General features: G+C 41.2%; 1 protein-coding gene across 1 annotated transcript in view; it reads left to right on the top strand.

The window, feature by feature from the left end:
• The window catches only part of GMDS (GDP-mannose 4,6-dehydratase), a 582288-nt gene that overhangs the window by 272390 nt on the left and 287045 nt on the right, over positions 1–22853 (top strand). The window lies entirely within an intron of this gene.

Here is a 22853-nt window from a genome sequence, read left to right as displayed (position 1 = left end):
TTCCATGTTCATTGGTGTGATTCAAAATGAAGAAGGTTGTTTGTGTTTCTTAAATTACAAAGCAAATACCAGAACAGCAAGTACATCATTGGGTAGGAAACATCAGGTTTCTGGTGGTTCTCTCCCCGTCCCCCAAATTCCATGCTTAAGCTATGTTTTGAGATTTTGGACCTTGACTTAGGCAACTAAAACAAGCAACAGTAAGACAAAACTATATTACTGGTTTAAATATTGACTTGCGAGGTAATCACGGTGACTTACCAACCCTCATGATGATGATGATGAAGTTAAAAATGGGGGAAAATACATACGCATTTAAGTCATTACCTCAACTGAGTGGAGAAGCAGAATATGGCTTCCTAGTTCTGCAAGGAATTATCATGGAAGGACCCCTATGCTTGCTAGGAGTCTTGGGTGTCAGTATATTTCATAGGAGCAAGGATCTACTTGATTAAATGTGATTTTTCTGTTAATATATTAAAGGGTTTCAGCTCTGTTATTTATACATAAAGTATAACCTTCCACAATTAATTTTTTTTTAAAAATTAAATTGGCATAAGTCAGAAATGTAGCATCAGAATATTAAAAGTTATTAGAGTAAAATGTCCAAAGAAAACATATAAATTGAGTTTCAATATGAATATTTAGGACTGAATTCTACAGTCTTCTATCCTTGTATACATCCAGAGGAATTCTGTTGAACTCTGCAGGTAAAATCCTGGTCCTGTTGAAATCAATAGCAGTACTCTTCACTCTTTACTGGAGCAGGGTTAGATGCAGTCACTCAGTGGTAAGATTGAAAGCACAGTTTGATCTACATTCCTCAGAGTTTACCTAGGATGACCTGTGTGCAAACCTCAAAAGCAAAACAAAAACCTCACTCCTCATCTTATTCAGCAAAACCATGAGGTAGAACATTCTTAGCTAGTGCCTTCCATTAAGTACACTGCAAGCCACATTCCAAGTCTGCTGGGACTGTCCCAAAATCTTCTGAAAAGAATTTCTCCTTAGGGCTATGTCTAGATTACAGTGATTTGTTTTCAGAAAATGTTGTCAGAAGAGATCACAGCCAGACTGCAAAGCAGAGCAAAAAAGTGATCCGCTCTCTTGACAAAATGACTGCCCGGAAGAAAAGAAGACAGGGTTGCCTGGTGTCCCGGAAGCCCTGTCAACAGAGGGCCTCCCAGAATGTACTGACTGGCTTTGTGGACAGAGGCATTCTACCTCATGGGGGAACAGCGGAATGCTGTCAACAGAAGTGGTGTGTTCTGTTGATTTACTCTTGACTGAACACCGTGGGAGTCTGGATATTCCTTGGGTTTTGTTGACAAAACGCCAGTTTTTTCGACAAAATCTTCTGGTGTAGACATAGCCTGGAATAGAGTTCATCTTGAATATCTCATTAGAGGGATCTCTTGCTTAATGAGACCTACCACTTTTTATTCTCCTAAATAGATCTGTTACCTCCATTCTTACTGTGGCTAAGAAAAAGAGAGTGCATTTAAAATAGAAATAAAAAGGAATTCCAGGCTTTAACGGACTGGGTTGCACTTGGAGATTTAACATCATTAGAATAAATATGGTATATTCCTATGAGCTCTCAGGAATAAAGGGATTTCGACGTTGGTAGGGTCCTTTTGAAAAGGACCCCCATGTAGCCGAGCTGCATGGGAGTGAAACGCGGCAATTTTGAAGTGCCATGGCCAGCGGCATGCTAATGAGGCCCTGAATATGCATTTCAGCGCCTCATTAGTATTGTTCAATCTGGCCATTAGCATGGTCATTTTGAAGCTTTTGATAAGTGTAGATGTAGCCTATGAGTTAAATCCTGGTTCAATGATAGCCAATAAAAATTTTCCCATTAACTTCAGTAGGGACGAGTTTTAATCTATATTAACTGTTGCAGGTATTGGTATGAAGTGCTGTATAATGATCAGAGACTAAGGCTCTGTCTACACTACCCCTCTCTTTCGGAAAGGGCATGTTAATGCAGCCGATAGAAAATGCAAGTGAGTCACTAATTTGGATATTCAGTGGCTTATTTGCATAAGGATGGCAGTTTGCCATTCCAGAAGGCCTGCTTTCAAAGTGCAAAACGGCCGTGTAGATGGGGCTCTTTTGAAAGGAAGCCCTGCTTTTGAAAGTACCCTTCTTCCTGGAAAAAAATTAGGAAGAAGGGTGCTTTCAAAAGCAAGGCTTCCTTTCAAAGGAACCCCATGTACATGGCTGCTTTGCACTTCAACAGCAGCTCTTCTGAAATGGCAAGTGGCTGTCATTATGCAAATTGAGTGTCAAATATGCAAATTAGCACCTCATTTGCATTTCCATATCTGCTTTTACATGCCCCTTCCGAAAAGGGGGGGAGGCAGTATAGATGCAGCCTAAAACTAGAAGTCAGACCTCTTGGATTTTCATTTCAGGTAAACTGTTGATTCTACATTATAATCTTGTGTAAGTTAGTTCCCAGTTCAGTAAAATACTTAGGAATATGTCTGCATTGAAATATGTCCTGGCTTGACAAAGTCCCAGCTTATTTTATGTCCTGGCTTGACAAAGTCCTGGCTGGGATGACTTAGTTGGGGTTGATTCTGCTCAAAGCAGGGAGCTGGACTCAATGAAGTCCTGAGGTTCCTTCCAGCCCTAGGATTCTATGATCCTGTGTAGTTGTCCCATTGAAGTAGGACTAGTCACATGATTAAAAATTAAGCATATGGTGAAATATCTTGTTGCATTAGAGCTTATTTTTTAGATGCATTTATAAAGGTTTTAAAAACCTAATCCTTGGGGAAAATGTTTTTGTTTTGTTTGTAATTTCACCCGTATTGGTTGATCCCTAAACTTCTTCCACTTGCGGCGATTGCAAAGCAGAGCATTGTTCTAGTGGACGAAAACCTGAAAATGTAATTTCTTTAAAAGAAGAGAGTAACTCCTTCATTTAGTTTTATTGCGCTAGCACAGTGAAGCACATGTAAGCGAATAGCAAAAAAGTGTTGTCTTTTAAATGTCAGTTTTCAACTGCAATTTTAATGATAGAAAATGTTTTCAAAACATCTAATTTTTAAACTTGTAATTATCCCTTTTAATTACAATGAAGTTGATATTTATTGGACTGTAAATTTGTGGGAGGAGTTCTGGGTTATATTAAGAATAGCAATCAACATAACCAACTGAGGGAGGGAGGGGAAGTAATATGTCAACACTGTTGATGAATGAATCTTCTGTGTGCTGTTTTTGTTTTGTGAGGTTAATTTATAGCCTTTATTTGATGCAGAACGTTATAATAAACCATCTGCTAGATATTTTCAAATACTAGAACAACAGTAAGCACTTAACAGTCTATGACTCATTCCTATACCATGTGAAAAACACAAGGCATCATACAAATTTCCTCTCACCACCACCCCAAGAGAGTCTTATTTCAAATCAATGCAAGTTCTCATAAACATTTAACCTAAGGCACTGAGAAAGTACAGTTCAGTCCATTGCTAACTTTTTATTTCCCAGCAGCCAAATACTGTTAACGCTGAAATCATGAAGGGATATCTGCAAGTGAAACCCTTAAAGAAGTCTTGTTGTATGGGAAAGTAGAGACATGTTTATTTGTAAGGTTGTAATAGGATATCCTGCAAATAGAACACAACCTTACTGTAAAGCTGGCCTAGAGAGATAGTGAGTTTGCCTTTTCTGAGAAGTTCTACAATGGAGCTTTCCCCTCTTCTCTTATAACCCTTTTGGCATGGTGCTCTGAGGCAGGGCCATGCAGCACAAAGTTAAATGTTGTACAGAAGAAAAACACTCCAGTCAGACTACTAACTACCCAGCTTTGGTGTCACTGACCTAGTTGAGCTCACCTAGTTGAACACTCTCTAGACTTCTATGGTAGCAAGATCCAAGAACTGAATCCCACATGCTCTTTGCTGGAGAGCTTATGACTTCTCCTTAGAGCTGTGGTGTCCAACACGCTAGACAGTAACCACATGTGGCTAGTTGTCTTGAATGATAAATGTTTTCAGAATAATGTGGCGAGTTCACTTCAGAACTGGTTGAACACTACATCTTCAGAATATGGGCTCTTTCTAGCTCCACTAGCTTTCTCTGACCTTGGCTGCTCCCTTAGTTAAATATGGCCCCCACTGCTAACATATCTTACCCATTTCTTCTCCTCTCTTGCCCAAATCTTCCTGTCCTTTGAAAGGCCTTCTTTCTTTGTTCATCCTTTGTATCCTTTTTAAACCCCCTGCTATCCCTGTAAACAAGGGGGAAAAATGATTTTGAGCCAACCTCTGTAGCACAGCTATTCTTCAGATCCCACTGTGAATGTATCCATTGTTCCTGGTCTGGTAGGTATGTGCTTCACTCCCCGTCGGCAAATGGCTGGTTCCACATCCAAGAGGAGGCATTCCTTAATACAATGATTTTACGACAACTTCATAATATCAAGCAGAATTCAGAAGGTTTCCACAAATTATCACAACCTAATTTTGTCTGCCCCCACCACTCATCGTCAGCATCCTAGCTACTAATATACATATGAGGATAATAATACTTTCTTGTCTCATAGGGGCATTGTATAGACAAATGTGATCATGTTTGAGGAATGCTAAGATACAACACTGATGGTTGCAGTAGAAAGCCTAGAAAAAAGTCCATTTCAAACTAGGGTGGAGTTTAATAACCTATAACTTACAGCCTGATTGGATATTCTAGTGTCTGCAAACTTGAACAAACATTCTCCTTTGCCTTCTGTATAAGTCTGTCAGGATTTCAGGGTTGGGGGTAGAGGAGGTGCTAATATTGGGTACAGTCAACAAAGCATTTAGTTATGAGACTATTCAGATGCTTATTGGTAGGGTGACCAATCTGTCTTGTTTTTACCAGGACAGTCCCTTATTTAAGCTGTGTCACAGGCGTCCTGACTTTTTAAGAAAATAGACAAATTGTCCTGTATTTTGCAGGGCTCCTGTTCCCTGGCATCCTGTGTCTTGGGTGGCAGCCTCCCCTGCCCCAGGAGCTCTTCCACAGGATGCCTGCCATATTCTCCGGAGCTCTGTACCTTGTGGCAGCAGCACTGCTGCAGGGGAGCTCCTCTGTGGGGCAGCTGCCTCATTCCTTGGCACCCCATGGTGGCATTCCCTGTTGCCCATGAACTCCGCAAAGAGGAGGCTGCCTAGTTTTCAGGTGCCCTACATTTATGGGAGGCAGCTCCCACTGCCAGGGAGCCCCTCCACAGGTTGACTGCCTTGTTCCCTGACCTTCCATGCCTCAAGGAGACAGCCTCTGCTTCATTCCCTGCTCCCCGTCCAAGGCTTTGGGACCCCCCTCTCCCATGAGGGGGTTTTGGAGCCCCCATCCACCACTTTTCTTCATCCCTGGTACCTCCGCATTAGAAGCTGCAGAGCCCCCCCATCCCTGAGGCCTCACCCTGGAGCAGCAGCCCCTATCCCCATCCCTGGAGGTGGGTGTCCCATATTTGCCATAAGGCAAAGTGGTCACCCACTTGTAGCTAAGCAGGTGTGTAGATGCCTTCTGAATTGCAGCCAGCTTTGTGCTGCAAGCTGAGCTGCCATATTTTTAGATTGATTTTTAGTAAAATAATATAAAAAAGTGACACAAACCAGAGCACTTCATAAACTTGCAACAGAATAGATCATATGGAGGGATAGCTCAGTGATTTGAGCATTGGCTTGCTAAACCCAGAGTTGTGAGTTCAGCCTTTGAGGAGGCCATTTAGAGATAGGGGCAGATAGAGATCAGGGGTGGTGCTTGGTCCTGCCAAGAGGACAGGGGACTGGACTAGATGACCTCCTGAGGGCCCTTCTGGTTCTAGGAGATGCATATTTCCACATCTCCGATAGTTGGCCCATGGTGCCATTTCAGTAGAACCATGATAGGTTTGTAATTTTATACTGATGATGTTTTGTGATTTAAAAACAAGAAAATGCACTTGGGCATTTTTCAAAGTTACACAGCAGCTCCCATTGATATAACTGGACTTTAGTGCATATGTCCTCTGTATTCCCTTCCATTCATTAGAATGTATTCTTAGCTTATGCAGCTGCATTCTAGTACTTACTTCGAATCATAGAATTCTAGGGCTGGAAGGTACCTTAGGAGGTCATCTAGTCCTGCCCCCTATCCTGAAGCAGGATCAACCCCAACTAAATCATCTCAGCCAGAACTGCCAAGCCGGGACTTAAAAATCTCTATGGATAGAGATTTCACCACTTCTCTAAGTGAAGCACTGGAATGTATTACCACCCTCCTGGTGGAAGTTTTTCCTAATATCCAAACTACACTTCTCCCTCTGTAACTTCAGACCATTGCTTCTTGTTCTGCCATCTGTCACTATTGAGAGCAGTCTCTCTCCATCCTCTTTAGAGGCTCCCTTCAGAACGTTGAAGACTGCTATCAAATTGCCCCTCACGCTTCTCTTCTGCAAACTAAATAACCCCAAATCCCTCAGCCTCTCCTCATAGGTCATGTGCTCCAGCCCCTTAATCATTTTCGTTTGCCCTCCATTAAATCCACTCCAATGCATCCACATCCTTTCTATACTGGCGGGGGGGGCGGGGCGGGCCAGAACTGGAGACAATACTCCAGATGTGGCCTCATCAGTGCTGAGTAGAGGGGAATAATAACTTCTCTAGATCTGCTGAAAATTCTTCTCCTAATGCACCCCAATATGCCGTTAGCCTTCTTGGCTACAAAGAAACACTGTTGATTCATATCCAGACTATCATCCACAGTAGTCCTTGGGTCCTTTTCTGCTATACTGATACTTAGCCAGTCAGTACCCAGCCTGTAACAATCCTTGAGAGTCTTCCATCCCAATGCAGGACTCTGCATTTGTCCTCCTTGAACCTCATCAGATTTCTTTTGGCCCAATCCTCCAATTTAGCAAGGTCACTCTGGACCCTGTCCCTACCCTCCAGTGTGTCTACCCCTCCCCCAGCTTAGTGTCACCTATATAAATTTGCTGAGGGTGCAATCCATCCTGTCATCCAGGTCATTAATAAAGATATTGAACAGTACTGGCCCTAGAACCAATCCTAGGGGCACTCCACTTGTAACCAACTGCCAACCAGATGTAGAGCCATTGATCACTACTCGTTGGGGCCAGCTTTCTATCCATCTTACAGTCCATGTATCTAATCCATACTTCCTTAATTTATGGGTGAGAATGTTGTGGGAGACTGTATCAACATCTTTGCTAAAGTCAAGGTATATCCTATCCATTGACTTCTCCATATCCACAGAGCCATTTACCTCATCACAGAAACTAATCAGATTGGTCAGGCATGACTTGCCCTAGCGAATCCATGCTGACTACTCTTAATTTGCTTCCCCCTCTTCCAAGTGCTCCAAAATGGATTCCTTGAGGATCCCTGCTATGATTTTTTTGGGGACTGAGGTGAGGCTGACTGGTCTATAGTTCCCTGGATTGTCCTTCTTTCCTTTTTTGAAGATGGGCACCTCATTTGCCTTTTTCCAGTCATCCAGGACCTCTCCTGATCTCCATGAGTTTTCAAAGATAGTGGCCAAAGGCTCTGGAATGATGTCTGCCAATTCCCTCAGTACCCTTGGATGCATTAAATCTGAACCCATGGATTTGTGTGTCTAGCTTTTCTAAATAGCTCTTAACCTGTTCTTTACACCATGAGGGCTGCCCACCTCCTTCCTTTACTGCATGGCCTAGAGCCATAGTGTGGGAGCTGACATTATCCATGAAGACTGAGAGGGAAAAAAAAAAAGTACTTCAGTTTTTACCATATCATCTGTCACCTCCCTCATCCAGTAACAGCCCTGCACCCTCCCTGATAACTATTATTGTTAATTTGCCAGTAGAAACCCTTCTTGTTGCCTTTCACATTCCTTACTAGTTGCAGTCCTAATTGTGCTTTTGCTTTCCTGATTACTCCCCAGCATTCGCCAGCCATTAATTTATGCTCTTCCTTAGTCATCTGTCCAAGCTTTCACTTTTTATATACATCCCTTTTGAGTTTAAGATCACCAGGGATTTCCCTGGTAAGCCAAGCTGGTTTGGGAGAAGGTATAGTTTTACTTGTGTTTTGTGCACGGTACTGTCTTTTACAAGAGTACCGACCATTATTTTCGCTATAGGAATTAATTTAGCAAATTGAAATTTCTTCCAACCAAAACTGTCAGTCAAGACACTTCTGATTCAAAATCATTGCTTTTAAGAAACGTTGATGGTCCAAGTTGTCTTCTCTGTTACATTCTGCCACAATTTGCTTTGCTCATCACTCTCTTTTGTGATAAATCCTGTGGTCCTTTCTCAGGCACAGGAAAAATCAGTGCACATTTCACCACAATAAGGACTGCAAGGTTTGTCCCTTAAATAATAAAAGGAATATCCATTAGAGCTATAGAATGTGATATGTGCAATCCCTCACCAGCTGATTCATCGTCTCTGAGGAAGAGGTTGTGGGTTCCATTTTGAAATAGTTATTTTCTCTTCTATGCTTTTAGGTAAAGTCTTTCATCCTCACTCTGGTCACTTGAAACAAACGTTATGAACATAAATTAAAGGACCACTCATAATTTCCATAATCTTTATTTGCTGAAAAGAGGATAAATATTTTGATCTTTCCAAGTACTGAAGAGTATTGAAGTATTTGAGGTCTAACTTTTTTTTGTTTGTCAGCTCTCTTGAGGCAGGATAATTGATTGCTCAATTAAGTCAAGTTGATGTTGAAATAAGATCCTATCGCCCCTGATTGATGTGGTGATCAGCTGCACCGATTATCTTATCACTGCCATCTAGATGCAGTAATTATGAGACTAGCATTTGTGGAAACCTTCAGGAGAAAGGTTTGATAGAGTGTGGTCTTTTGTCTGGAACAGATACAGTGCATTCATAAAATTCTTGACACTTAAACTTGCTGGAGAAATGTCCTTTTTATATGTGACGTACTGGAGACCATAGCCCTTTTGATTCGGTTTCTAACAGTTGAAAGACCTGCTAGTGTCTGTAAAATGTGTATGTGAGCCTCACCCTGAAACATTTTATTTTAAAAACCAATTTCCAAAGAAAATACATGTTTTTATGGTAGAATTTTCTTTTATTCCCTAGTTCAAATATTTTAAATATCTTGGAACAAAGAAAGATGTGCTGCAGCCAAGAAAAAGTAATTCACATAATGCCCTTTCAGATATATTTTGTTCATCATGTGACTAAATACTGTACTAATGATCAAAATTACAGCCAAAGTGACATGGCAGTAATAATTATCACATTAAAGAAACTGTAAATCATGAAGTGCTCTGTCCATCAAAATTGAAAATATTCACCCTCTACTCAAATGCAGCCACCTCTTGGCAGAAAAGTGATTTCTTGGCAGTTTTGCAACTGCTTCATTTATACAACAGTTCAAAGAGGAAATGAAAAAAAATGTCTTTTCCAGTTAAATATATATGGAAAAATAGGTAGATGGAAAGCAGTTTGCGCAGCTTGAACACCTGAGTTAATACTGCACTCCCCCTGCCCACCCACCCCCACTTCAGATGCTGTGATATCTTTAATGATCACAAGAATGACCATGCTGGCTCAGACCAAAAGTCAATCTAGCCCAATATTGTCCCTCTAACAGTGGCCAATGCCAGAGTGTGGGGGAACATGAAGAACAGGGAAATTTTGGAGACATAGACCTGTCTTCTGATAGTCAAGCATTTAGGGTTGCCCTTAATTTGGGACTATGTCCCTGACCATATTGGTTATTAACCATTGATGGACTCTCTCTTTTTTAAACTCAGTTACACTTTTGGCTATCACAACATCCCCTGGCAATGACTCATGCCAGCTAATTGCATTGTGTGAAGACATATTTCCTCTTGTTTATATTAAACCTGCTGCTCCTTAATTTCATTGGGTAACTTCTGTCACATCTCCACTTAATCCTCTCTTATCTAAGTTGAACAGTCTTTATACTCTGTCCTCATATTGAAGCTGTTCCATATTCTTGATCATCTCTTTTTTGAAATGGGGTGGCCAAAACACCCCACTCCTATCCAAGGACTGACCTCCCCATGGATTTATACTGTGGTGCTATGGTGTCTGCTGTCTTATTTTCAGTTCCTCTCCTAATAGTTTCTAACATTCTGTTAGCATTTTTGCCTCCTGCTGCATACTGAGGTGAGGTTTTCAGAGGACTAGCCACAGTGACTCCAAGATTTTTCTTGCATTACAGCAGCTAATTTACAATCCATCTTTACATATGTCTAGCTGGGATTATTTTTTTCAATATGCATTACTTATGCACGTATTAATATTCGTTTTTGAGGCACTCAGTTTTGTGACCCGCCATGTAATACTTCATAATCAGCTTTGTACTTAACTTTCTTGAAGTGTCCTTTGTGAACTTGGCCGCTTCACTCATCAATCCCATTTCCAGGTCATTAATGAATATGTTGAACAGTATGACCCCTATTACTGACTCTGTTATTTGCCTCCTGCCAGTATGAAAACTGATCATGAGTCAGTTTCCTTAAAAGCCTTCGATGAGGACCTTCAAAGACTTTTTGAAAACCCGTCATGACCCTCCTAGTTCTTGACACCTTCTAGTGGGTTGGTGAGGCATGACTTCCCTTTACAAAAGCTTTGTTGACTGTTCTTCAATGTATCATTTTCATCTATGTGTCCGATAATCCTGAGCTTTATTATAGCTTCAATCAGTTTGCCTACTAATGAAGTTAGGCAAACCAACCTATTATCCCAGGATCGATACTAGAGCACTAATGCTTTGTGACAAAAGTAATCAAGTCCAGAATACTCTTAGGCTATGTCTCTGCTAGGAAATACACTTTAATAAATTTAAGTTTATTTTATACTACTAGATTGTATAAAGTTGCTGGTAAGTGTCCACACATGTTTTGAAAGTCAACATAGTGTGTCCCCATTACCTTTGCCAAGTTTGATGGTCAGCAGTGCATTTTGGATACTTACCCCACAGTTCCTGCACCCCGGTTGCATTCTGGGTTTCTGTGCCAGTGTGTTATGGGGGGGAAAAAATGCACCGCATAGGCTGTGTATGTCTGATTTCATCCTCCCAGAGTGCCTTGCCCTCACTCCCCTTGAAAACAAACACCCAAATGCATTTTTGCACCACTTTACCACAGCCTGCCCCGACACATGCTGTTATAAGGCCAGTGGGCCAGTCCTAAGAGATGTAAAATGAAGGGGAAAAAATCTGAAAAGTTTCAAAGTGGAACAATTGAACAGTTGTTTTTTGGTATTGAAATGCTTCATTTGAATAAAAAAAGCAGGCAGGTAGCACTTTAAAGAATAACAAAATAATTTATTCTTTGAAGGGGTTAATAAACATGCGGACAAGGGGCACCCAGTGGACATAATATACCTAGATTTCCAGAAAGCCTTTGACACGGTCCCACACCAAAGGCTTTTATGTAAATTAGGTGGTCATGGGATAGGAGGAAAGGTCCTTTCATGGATCAGGAATTGGTTAAAAGACAGAAAACAAAGGGTTGGAATAAATGGTAAATTTTCACAATGGAGGGGGGTAACTAGTGGTGTTCCCCAGGGCTCAGTCCTGGGACCGATCCTGTTCAACTTGTTCATCAATGATCTAGAAAATGAGGTAAGCAGTGAGGTGGCAAAGTTTGCAGATGACACCAAGTTGTTCAGGACAGTCAAAAGCAAAAGGGATTGTGAAGAACTACAAAAAGATCTCAGCAAACTGAGTGATTGGGCAGCAAAATGGCAAATGAAATTTAATGTGGGTAAGTGTAAGGTAATGCATGTTGGAAAAAATAACCCAAATTACACGTACTACATGATGGGGTCAAATTTAGCTACGACAGATCAGGAAAGGGATCTTGGAGTTATAGTGGATAGTTCTCTGAAGACATCCACGCAGTGTGCAGCGGCAGTTAGTAAGGCAAATAGGATGTTAGGAATTATTAAAAAAGGGATCGATAATAAGACAAAAGATATCATACTTCCCCTATATAAAACTATGGTACGCCCACATCTCGAGTACTGCGTGCAGATGTGGTCTCCTCACCTCAAAAAAGATATATTGGCATTAGAAAAGGTTCAGAAAAGGGCGACTAAGATGATTAGGGGCTTGGAAAGGGTCCCATATGGGGAGAGGCTAGAGAGACTGGGACTTTTCAGTTTGGAAAAAAGGCGATTGAGGGGCGATATGATAGAGGTATATAAAATCATGAATGGTGTGGAGAAAGTGAATATAGAAAAATTATTTACCTTTTCCCATAATACAAGAACTAGGGGACACCAAATGAAATTGATGGGTAGTAGGTTCAAAACTAATAAAAGGAAATTTTTCTTCACACAGCGCACAGTCAACCTGTGGAACTCCTTGCCCGAGGAGGCTGTGAAGGCCAGGACTCTATTAGGGTTTAAAAAAGAGCTTGATAAATTTTTGCAGGCTAGGTCCATAAATGGCTATTAGCCAGGGATAAAGTATGGTGCCCTAGCCTTCATAACAAGGGCAGGAGATGGATGGCAGGAGATAAATCACTTGTCTTCTGTTCTCCTTCTCTGGGGCACCTGGCATTGGCCACCGTCGGCAGATGGGATGCTGGGCTTGATGGACCTTTGGTCTGACCCAGTATGGCCATTCTTATGTTCTTATGTTCTTATGTTCTTATTAGGTGAGCTTTCATGGGACAGACCCACTTCTTCAGCCCATAGCCATACCAGAACAGACTCAATATTTAAGGCACAGAGAACCAAAAATATTAATCGAAGTGGACAAATCAGTAAAAAAAATTATCAAGGTGAGCAAATCGGAGAGTAGAGGGGCAGAAGGGGGGGCAGTCAAGAATTATATGAAGGCAGGTATGCAATCAAGCCCCTTTAATGACCCAGCAAATTTCCATCCTGTTTCAAACCATGTGTTAATGTGTCGAATTTGAATATAAAAGAGAGTTCAGCAGCCTCTCTTTCAAGAGTGTTGTGAAAATTCCTCTTCAGTAAGATGCAAACTTTTAAGGCATTAACAGAATGGCCCACTCCATTATAATGCTGGCTGACCAGTTTGTGGATCAGGAGTGTTTTTATGTCTGTTTTGTGCCCATTAACTCTTTGTCTAAGAGAGTTTGAAGTCTGTCCAATATACAAAGCATCTAGGCTTTGTTGGCACATGATGGCATATATGATGTTAATTGAGGAACATGAGAATGGGAATTTTCTGGGTCATTATAGGGACTCATTTGCATACTTGGCTTAATCTAATTCTTGATTCCCCCCTCCTTCTGCCCCTCTACTCTCTGATTTGCTCACCTTCATAATTATTTTTCTTGATTTGTCCAACTTGATTACTAGTTTTGGTTCTCTGTGCCTTAAATATTGAGTCTGTTCTGGTATGGCTATGGTCTGAAGAAGTGGGTCTGTCCCAGGAATATTTTGTTAGTCTTCAAAGTGCTACTTGACTGTTTTTTTGTTTTGATAGTATATAGACTAGCATGGCTTCCTCTCTGTTATTGCTCATTCGGGCCGTGTCTACACGTGCATGCTACTTCGAAGTAGCGGCGCCAACTTCGAAATAGCGCCCGTCACGGCTACATGTGTTGGGCACTATTTCGAAGTTGAAATCGACGTTAGGCGGCGAGACATCGAAGTCACTAACCCCATGAAGGGATGGGAATAGCGCCCTACTTCGAAGTTGAACGTCGAAGCAGGGCACGTGTAGACGATCCGCGTCCCGCACCATCGAAATAGCAGGGTCCGCCATGGCGGCCATCAGCTGAGGCGTTGAGAGACACTCTCTCTCCAGCCCCTGCGGGGCTCTATGGTCACCGTGTGCAGCAGCCCTTAGCCCAGGGCTTCTGGCTGCTGCTGCTGCAGCTGGGGATCCATGCTGCATGCACAGGGTCTGCAACCAGTTGTTGGCTCTGTGGATCTTGTGTTGTTTAGTGCAACTGTGTCTGGGAGGGGCCCTTTAAGGAAGCGGCTTGCTGTTGAGTCTGCCCTGTGACCCTGTCTGCAGCTGTTCCTGGCACCCTTATTTCGATGTGTGCTACTTTGGCGTGTAGACGTTCCCTCGCAGAGCCTATTTCGATGTGGTGCTGCCGAACGTCGACGTTGCCAGCCCTGGAGGACATGTAGACATTATTCATCGAAATAGACTATTTCGATGTAGCGTGCACGTGTAGACGTAGCCTTGGAGAGTGTTAATTTGATTCATTTCATTTTGACCCGGCAACCATGTGGTGCGGGGAGGGAGGGGGGCATCCGGAGAGCCTGGCAGCCGTGTGGAGGTGCTAGGGGCAGCCATGTTGTACAGTGAGCAGCTAGGGAGCCCAGGCTGATTTCTGCTTCCTGTTTCCTACTTCCTGCTCACCTGGAGGCAGTGAAGGTGAAAGCGATGGTCATTGTAGGGGGGATTGTGGGAAACTTCTAGAGGCCAATAAAATCAAATTAAATAACACTGTCTACACTAGCATTAAGTCAACCTTGTAAATTCTAATTTGGCATTACTCCTCTTGAAAAAGCTAGAGTAGAAAAATCAACCTTAGGAACCCTTAAAATTGATCTAATGATATTTGTAGTGAAGACAGGTACATTACAAAATTGACTTAACTCCCTTAAAACTGACTTTATGATCTAGTGTAGACATAGACTTTCTACAAGCTTTTTTTAATCTATTAAGTGCCAAGAAATTAAGTACATCATGCTACCCGGTGCTTTTATTTCATGATTTGTAGCTTTATTTTTATTTTTACTTTATTGTGTGGGCATTAGTTTAGTCATGCTCAAATAATACTAACAATGTCAAAATTGAAGGGATAGAATTTCTACATGACAGAACCAAACTGCAAATGCATTGAGAAAAGTAAGAACAATGAGGGGAGATTTGGGTCAAAGAAAAGATCTGTATAGCTAGAGAGCTGAAATAAACAGTGGAGATGGCAGGGGGCACAAAGCAATCACACTCCATCACATTACAAAATAATTATTTTGTATCTTGCTACCTTAATCCTGTTGTAGTGTTACTTTTTCTTTTGACCTAGCACTATAGTTGCTTCAGGGAAGGTGTGGAATCAGGGTTGAAAGAGGTTAGTATCTTAAGAAGTGGTTCACTAACATTTGAGAACCACTTGAATGAACTGTCCACTTTAACACCTGATAATTAGAGACAAACTTGAAAGGAAGAGTAACTTAGAAATGTTCTCCAAACAGAATTCTCACTCTTGTAATCTTGACACCATTCACCACTATGTTTGTTGCCATTGCATTTTTGAGCCATGCAAATCAACAGCTGGCTAGCGGTGTTAAAGACCAGTTTATTCTTGTTTCAGAAGGTTAATTTGCCATCTCTCACATCAGTTGCCAAAGGAAACCTCAGATACACGTATCACAGAGGTAGCTGTGTTAGTCTGCCCCACTGAATGAAAAGAAGAGCTTCCCCATCAGTTATGTATTTTGTTCCATTTTTAATGGGATGAAAGAAAAATCTTTCTCCTTTTTTCCTGGAATTCTGGTGTTGACACCATCATTAAAAATTCAACCCAACTTGAAAAGAAAAGAAAAGGGGAACAAGCAATAAAGGTTTGTTTAGACTAAAATATGCGTGGAGGCACAATGACATGGTAAAATCCAGATGTGTTCTAAGACGTCCTCGTTTATTAACAGAAGAATCAATATTCCTCCCCCCCCCGGGTTTAAATTTTATTCCTTAAGTTAGGGGTAAATGTTTCTTAACTAAAAGGCTGCACTTTCCGGAGCGGTCTTCTGATTCCTCAATCTAGGCAATAGTGAAAGTTCTATTTAAACCACATGTGCTCAGCATGTCAATACATCCACCATCTGAAAGTGCGTGTTTGCTCTAATTTTGAGAAATCTAATTCTACAAGTAGGATAATGGGGCATGTCACAAAGTCACCAATCTCTCTTTCCAAAAGCCTTTCTTTTTGGACTGTATTCAGTCCTGGAATATAGGTGCATCTCCTTATTTATGTTCCTAGGAGTTGTACTTGCTTTTGCTATAGCTGGACTTCTCTGTTTAGATAGTGCCTCTAACTGCTCAACCTTCTTACAGTAAACTGAAGAAAAAGTCAAATGTTTTACTTTCATCCCCATTCTTCCTGAAACATACGTTGGATTGTGTTATCATTCTGGGTACACCTGTGTTCATTATTTCATTATTGGTTAGTTTGAGGTATTTTGTAGCCCTGTTTTTTTTTTTTGAGATGTGGGGACAGCCTCTCTTAGGATTTGGTTCTGTCTGCAGAAGCATGTTCACCACTCTCCTTTCAATGAGTAGGAGTTGCGCATTCATCTCAGGACAGAATGTTTTTCGTTACTTTTTGAAGTCTTTCTGAAGCTCACTCCCACAGCTTTGCTTTTAATAGAGTGTAGTGAATATTGGTTTGACAAATGCTCTCTTTTCAATTATATTGTATCATTTGTTTCTGATGCCAAATCTTGTGGTGATCAATGAATCCTCCTAATTAAACTCATTTTCTTCAACTTTTGACCTAATATGCCATGTATAATTAGATCATTAAGTAAGCATCTTTTCCACCTTGCTAAATAGCACTGGGCAGGAAATCATTTCCTATTGAACAAAAAATTTTGCAGTTGAAGGAAAAAGCTGAAAAATTCCTGACCAGCTTTAGCTGAACAGCGATTAGCCTTCTTATAAACTGGTTATTGATTTTTGTTGTTGTTTATTGGCATTTGTACTGCTGTAGTGCCAAGAGTTCCCAGTCTAGATTATGGCCCCATTGTGCTGGGTTCTATAAAAACACATAGTCTGTCCAAGAAAGTGTGCAATCTGATTAGACTGCGACAGTTAAACATAACAAGAGGAAGGAAGAGGAGAGAAAGGACCATGCCAACAGTAATAAGATTACGCATTTATAGACTAACATGTGTAGCTGTTTTTCTCTTTCCCTCTACTAAAGAGAGTCTCCTCATGGTATATCTCCTGCATGCTTGTGAGACTGGAGGGATGTTGGAGTCAGTGTTGTATTCTCTCTACTGCTGTCCAGGGGAAAGGGATAAGCTGCTGCAGGTGTCATCAAATCCAAAGATCAGAGTGGAGCATGCAATCTGGAGCCTTGTGAACTGGGGTTGAAGTGCTGTTCCCATTATTTAGCCCATCACTTATCCGCATCTTCCCCACAGAACAGTTAGCAAAGGCTAGACCTAGTGACTTTTGGGCTTCTGAGATTGTAAAGGGGACTGTCCATTTCACTGCTGGGAGTGGCAGGCATACTTCCCCCTCATGCCAATGCTCACTTGTACAACTATAAGGGTTTTATTCAGTCACACCAATATGAGAGCCTCAAAATCATAGTACCTAGCACTTAATTAAATACTTGGTTTCTACCGTACTCTGAGAGAGGTTTGGGAGGGAAAAAAGGGAGTAGGTACTATTCTAAACTAGACATGAAAAATAAGCTCCACCTTCATGGGATACTAATCACAGTAGAGGTGCACAGATTTTTCAGACAATCACATGTTCTCTTGATTCTTTTTGATTGGCTCCCGTAATGTTTACGCAGATACACATGTGGGCTCAGGCTGCCTAATGCAAAGCTTCCTCCAGGTGAAACTGGTATGCTCTCCTTGTCTACATAATCCTGGTAGGGGAGAGGCCTTAAATTCCCCATTAAGTTCTGCTAAGCTTCTTGTGTTGGGCTGCTGCTTGCTTGGTGCATGAAAAAAAACAACAACGAAGGGTCCTGTGGCACCTTATAGACTAACAGAAAAGTTTTGAGCATGAGCTTTCATGATGCAGCATCTGATGAAGTGAGTCTGTGTTCACTAAAGCTCATGCTCAAAACTTTTCTGTTAGTCTATAAGGTGCCACAGAACCCTCGTTGCATTACAGATCCAGACTAACACGGCTACCCCTCCGATACTTGAAAAAAAACAAGTTACTTGGCCAACTTGTCTCACTCCTGGAACCAAAGTGCCACTCCCAGTAGATTATTCGGATCTGCACAGTATGCTTCTTCTCTTTCTTATATGCTTTCATGAGTACTGAAGTGTCACAATTTTTATCAACGGATATCTGAGACAGGACTCTTACAGATGAATGGGACAGTTCGTGCATCCATAGTTCTTATTTCAGACTCTGAAAAGACAGGCAACACATGATATGTGCATAAATCATGTTGTTCATTCTCATAGTAATTAGAGATTTAAGTATCTGAATATCTTTGAGAATCTGGGCTTTACTTTAAAGTGAGGGGCAGGGGATCATCTTGGATTATGGAGAACAAAATGGCAGCATTAAAGGTTTTTGCTAAGGTGCACTAGCACGGGATGCTGGCTGAATCGGTGCCCTGAAGCCATTCTTAAATTCACGCTTCTCCACATTGCAGATTGTTACGGCCACCAACACAGTGAGAGAAAGAGAGAACATGGTCTCTTTTGGATTTCAGTTGAGTATGGCACTCTTGTTACTGAACATATTCTCATGGCTTTTGGCTCTGAGCTCCCTATAATGAGGAAAATGTTTTTAAAAGATGTGATTGTGGGCAACTTCTGCAGTGTGAAATACAAAAGGAATTAAGAAGCTATGAGTTCAGAACTTTTTCCTGGCAAGGAGAAGAACCTAAAGTTGTGTCTGTTTAGCTGTTTTACACGAAAAGCCAAGTAGAGGAGGGGCTCTGGGATGATTGATTGTTAATAAGAAGTAGAAGGAAGAACGGAGGCTTTAGTTACTTTACACATGAATAGACTCTGTATGTTAAAGCACATAAATGAGGCAAGAAAAAGGTTTTAATGATATTATGTAGGTGCTCTGTGTAATACAAATCATATGGCATTAATTTTCAAAGCTCTGCAGCAGTGCCTACTGTAAGTGTTGCTAATATATTTTTCTTTATGCAGACGATACTGATCTATTTCATAACTACTGTACCGTTTGCCACCTATTTTTCCCCTACAGCTGTTTTTTAAACAGATGGGAATATAATACAAAAAAAGTCTAATTTGCATAAATCTCCCATTTAGCTTTCTGTTTCACCATATCTGCATTTTTGCATTTGACCTGTTGAGGTTTTTTTTTTTTTTTAATAAAGCATCAAAAGTGCTTTCCTCAGCAAAACCATCTGGTTTAGTTTCCTGTGCCTCAACAACTGTATGTGTATTATTATCAAGGCCACCCCTGTGGTTTTCTAAGTGGTCTTGTTACACCGGTGGTCTTAAAATTCAGCTGGAGTGATGGAAAGGTTAGCGTAAAGGCTTCTTTCAAGTATAAAGTTTCAAGTCTGAGAAATTGTCGATTATTGTCAATTTTGAGACTCCCCTATTTCATTATTAAGTAGAATGCAATATCTTTTAAAAAAGTGAGTCTTCTAACAAAATCTGGTTTTTAGTACATTTTTTCTAACTTTGTTTACCAAATTAAGACAGTTTTCTGAGATAATTGGAAGTACATACTGTATTTGTACACTTTAAATTTTTTCAGCAGTGCTTAAAATTGGAATTGAACAAATAAAAAAGTTGTTTTGGGTCCCTGTTTGGGACTTATTCATATGCTTGCTTGGAAAGTTTGGAGAAAATAGAAGAAAAATTGGAACAGAGTAATTTATAAAACATATGACCATATAATATAGTGACTTTCGTCATCTTTAGTGGTTTGCCCTTTTCAATACAGATTGAATATGTCCTGTAGGGCTATATTTACTCATTAGCAATGAATAATAATGAACAAGCCAGACTTCTTTATAATTTTGATCAAATTCCTAGAGCTTTATATTGCTTCTGGATTCTCCAAACCCTTCTACTTGGGAGGCACTGATATTGGACAGGGAACCCAAGGAGGGAAGCTCCCACTGAGAGCCAATGGAGACACGAAATATGGAGTACCAGAATAGGACAGAAAGAGATTGGCTGAAGAGCTAGGAGTGAACTGAGACTGGCTGGTCAGCACAATCCAAATCAGTCCAGAGCTGCATTTTCGGCAAAAGTCTTACTTGGCCCTAGGCTAGAGCATACTCAGTGGCTAGGTAAACACAAGAGGCTTTTCTGGGAGAAACTGGCCTTTTGTCAGGGAAAAACTAGAGTGTCTGCAGGCAAAATGCCTTTTGTTGACAGTTTGTTCACAAAATCCAGTGCATCCACCAGCAGCCTTATACCTCTCCCCATTCAGGTATAACACCTTTCTCAACAGTGTTCTGTCAACAGAACAGCTGTGTGGATGCTCCAGGGCTGCTTTGACAGACAGGACTTCCAGTTCACCTGACAGCCCTGTTTGCAGAGCTTCTGGTCAGCCATTCTGTTGGGAGAGAGCCAGGCAGTCTGGCTGCTTTCTGTCAGACTGGATTGCCCTTTCAATCTGCTTTTATGTGTGGATGTGATCTGTCTACAGAAGTTTTCCTGGATAATTCCTTCTGACAGTGATTTCTGTTGACAGAGGATTCTTGTGTAGACATATCCAATGAGGGCAGAGTCTTCTGGGAATTATGCTGTGAAGCTTCAACAATTGTCTACTGAACATATAAAAACTTCAGATGTTTAGAGTTTTATAACATGGCCTAATTTGGGATTTTTTTATACAAATGTGTCTGTCTCAGAGGCAGACCTCTGAGCACCTTTTGAGCACCGGCTTCTGAGCATGGATAGCTTTTCTCATAACATCTCTCCAGAATTTTTTTAGCTTGGCTAAAACAGCATATTTTGCACCAAACTCATTCTTAAAATCTTCTAAACCATTGTAGCTGAAATTGAAAAGGTGAAGCAAAACAGGCTGTGGCAACCAGCAAGGCTATGTCTACACTAGCCCCAAACTTCGAAATGGCCACGCAAATGGCCATTTCAAAGTTTACTAATGAAGCGCTGAAATGCATTTTCAGCGCCTCATTAGCATGCGGGTGGCCGCGGCACTTCGAAATTGATGTGGCTCGCAGCCGTGCGGCTCGTCCAGACAGGGCTCCTTTTCGAAAGGACCCCGCCTACTTCGAAGTTCCCTTATTCCCATCAGCTCATAGGAATAAGGGGACTTTGAAGTAGGCGGGGTCCTTTCAAAAAGGAACCCCGTCTGGATGAGCCACATCAATTTCGAAGTGCCGCGGCCACCCGCATGCTAATGAGGCGCTGAATATGTATTTCAGCGCTTCATTACTAAACTTCAAAATGGCCATTTTGAAGTTTGGGGCTAGTGTAGACACAGCCCAAGTGTGGAGAATTTCAGTCCCAACATTTAAAGTTTGAAAAGTTTTTTTGAGCAAATGAGAAATAGATTTTATAATGGAAGGTGTCAGGCAGCCTAAATAGGTCATCTAAAGGAACCCTGTCTACACGGCTGCTTTTGCTCCCAGAAAATGCTCTTCTGGAAGTGAGATCTTGCAGGAATATGCAAATGAGGTGTGAGAAGTTTAAATGTGCACCTCATTTGAATGTTCACCTTCACTCATTAGCATACCCCTTCCAGAAGTGTGGTACAGTATAGATACAGCTTGAGAGTAATGCACCACACTCTGTGAAGGCTGTACAACATACTATTTTTTAATTTTAACGAGGGATGGGGGGAATCTTGAAGCAGGTCATTAAAATTTAATGAGGACCTTTTTTGAAAAAGAAAAAGAAAAAGAAAATCTAGCATGATTCAGTTTACTTCAGATTCTGAAGCCAAAACAGTGCATGGTATTATGATGTCTGTGCAGTAACATCCTCACTGGACTATAATTCTTTTCATTTGAAAAGAAGTCCGTAAAACATTGTGGGCAGTTCATTCCCAGAATGTAGGTTTTCAAGCTCTCCAGTGATTTCAGTGCTTTCCACTGAGAGGACGTATATTTCAGGGAGTAAGTTCATAGTGTCAATGCCCTTTTGTATTCTCCTGTAGCTGTTGGTATTGTGTAAATTATGGAGAAAATCAGTTCTCATCAAAGTATGTCTTCTTTTCTGTCTAAGAAAGGGAAAAAAAAATTTTTTGACATAGCAAGGAACATTCCCCTAGTCCACAGGGTGTACTTAATGTGCCACTTTCAGTTAAAGAAAAAATGCTTTAATTTCCAGTTGTAGGTGTTTTTGGATGTAGATTGTTAATGGTGCAAAGACAGAGCAGCTGAAGTTTCCAGTTGTCCATCTTTGGCTGATATTTAACTGCCTCTTGGGATGGCTAACTCTGGTTACTAGGTTAAGTAAGTGGTGAGGGCATATTGGTGTCAAGCACTTCACTGCAATATTGCTGTCTCTTTTCTGCTGTCTTAAAAGCCACAGTTTCTTTCTACAACAAAAACAAATGTTTGTGTCATCAGAACTGTAGACAGGCAACTTAAAAACCTTGATCTGGCTCAGCTCTAGAGCTGTCAAACATCCTGGGATGGAGGAAGGAAAGGTTCCCTGAAAGCATCATGTGTCTCCCCCCTCTTCCCTCCCCTCCATGGCCCAGCTTGTGGAAGAGGGGGGGAAAAGGACTGGAGGATGATGATGATGATGACGATGACGATATCAATCAATTGTGTATCAATGATATTAATTCCACTGCTTTCTACTCTCTTTACAATTTCACCTCCATGCACACCCACATTTGTCACTGCCATGGAGACCAAAAGGCAAGCCTGCCAGGAGACTGTTTACACATAGGAACTCAAATTCTGGTCCCAATGAACTATGCTGCGGGAACCAAGATTTTGGTGTATACAGTTAGGCAGATGCTCCCTATGGTACGTATGTCTGGTGAAACATTGTTAAATTTAGGAATTTTTCATGTTTGATTGTGGGGGGTGTGGGGAGATTAGGACTAATCCCTTATTCATTAAAAAAATGTCCTGGACTGTGTGGATTAAGGATTACTTAATTTTTTAATAACATTTCAGACAGTCGAAGATTTGCCTAAACCAGCGATTCTCAACCTTTTCCACGCTGGAACAACTTCACTGTGTGC

Source organism: Carettochelys insculpta, chromosome 2, assembly GCF_033958435.1.
Source record: "Carettochelys insculpta isolate YL-2023 chromosome 2, ASM3395843v1, whole genome shotgun sequence".
Taxonomy (NCBI): Eukaryota; Metazoa; Chordata; order Testudines; family Carettochelyidae; genus Carettochelys; species Carettochelys insculpta.
This window is presented reverse-complemented; position numbering and strand designations above follow the sequence as displayed.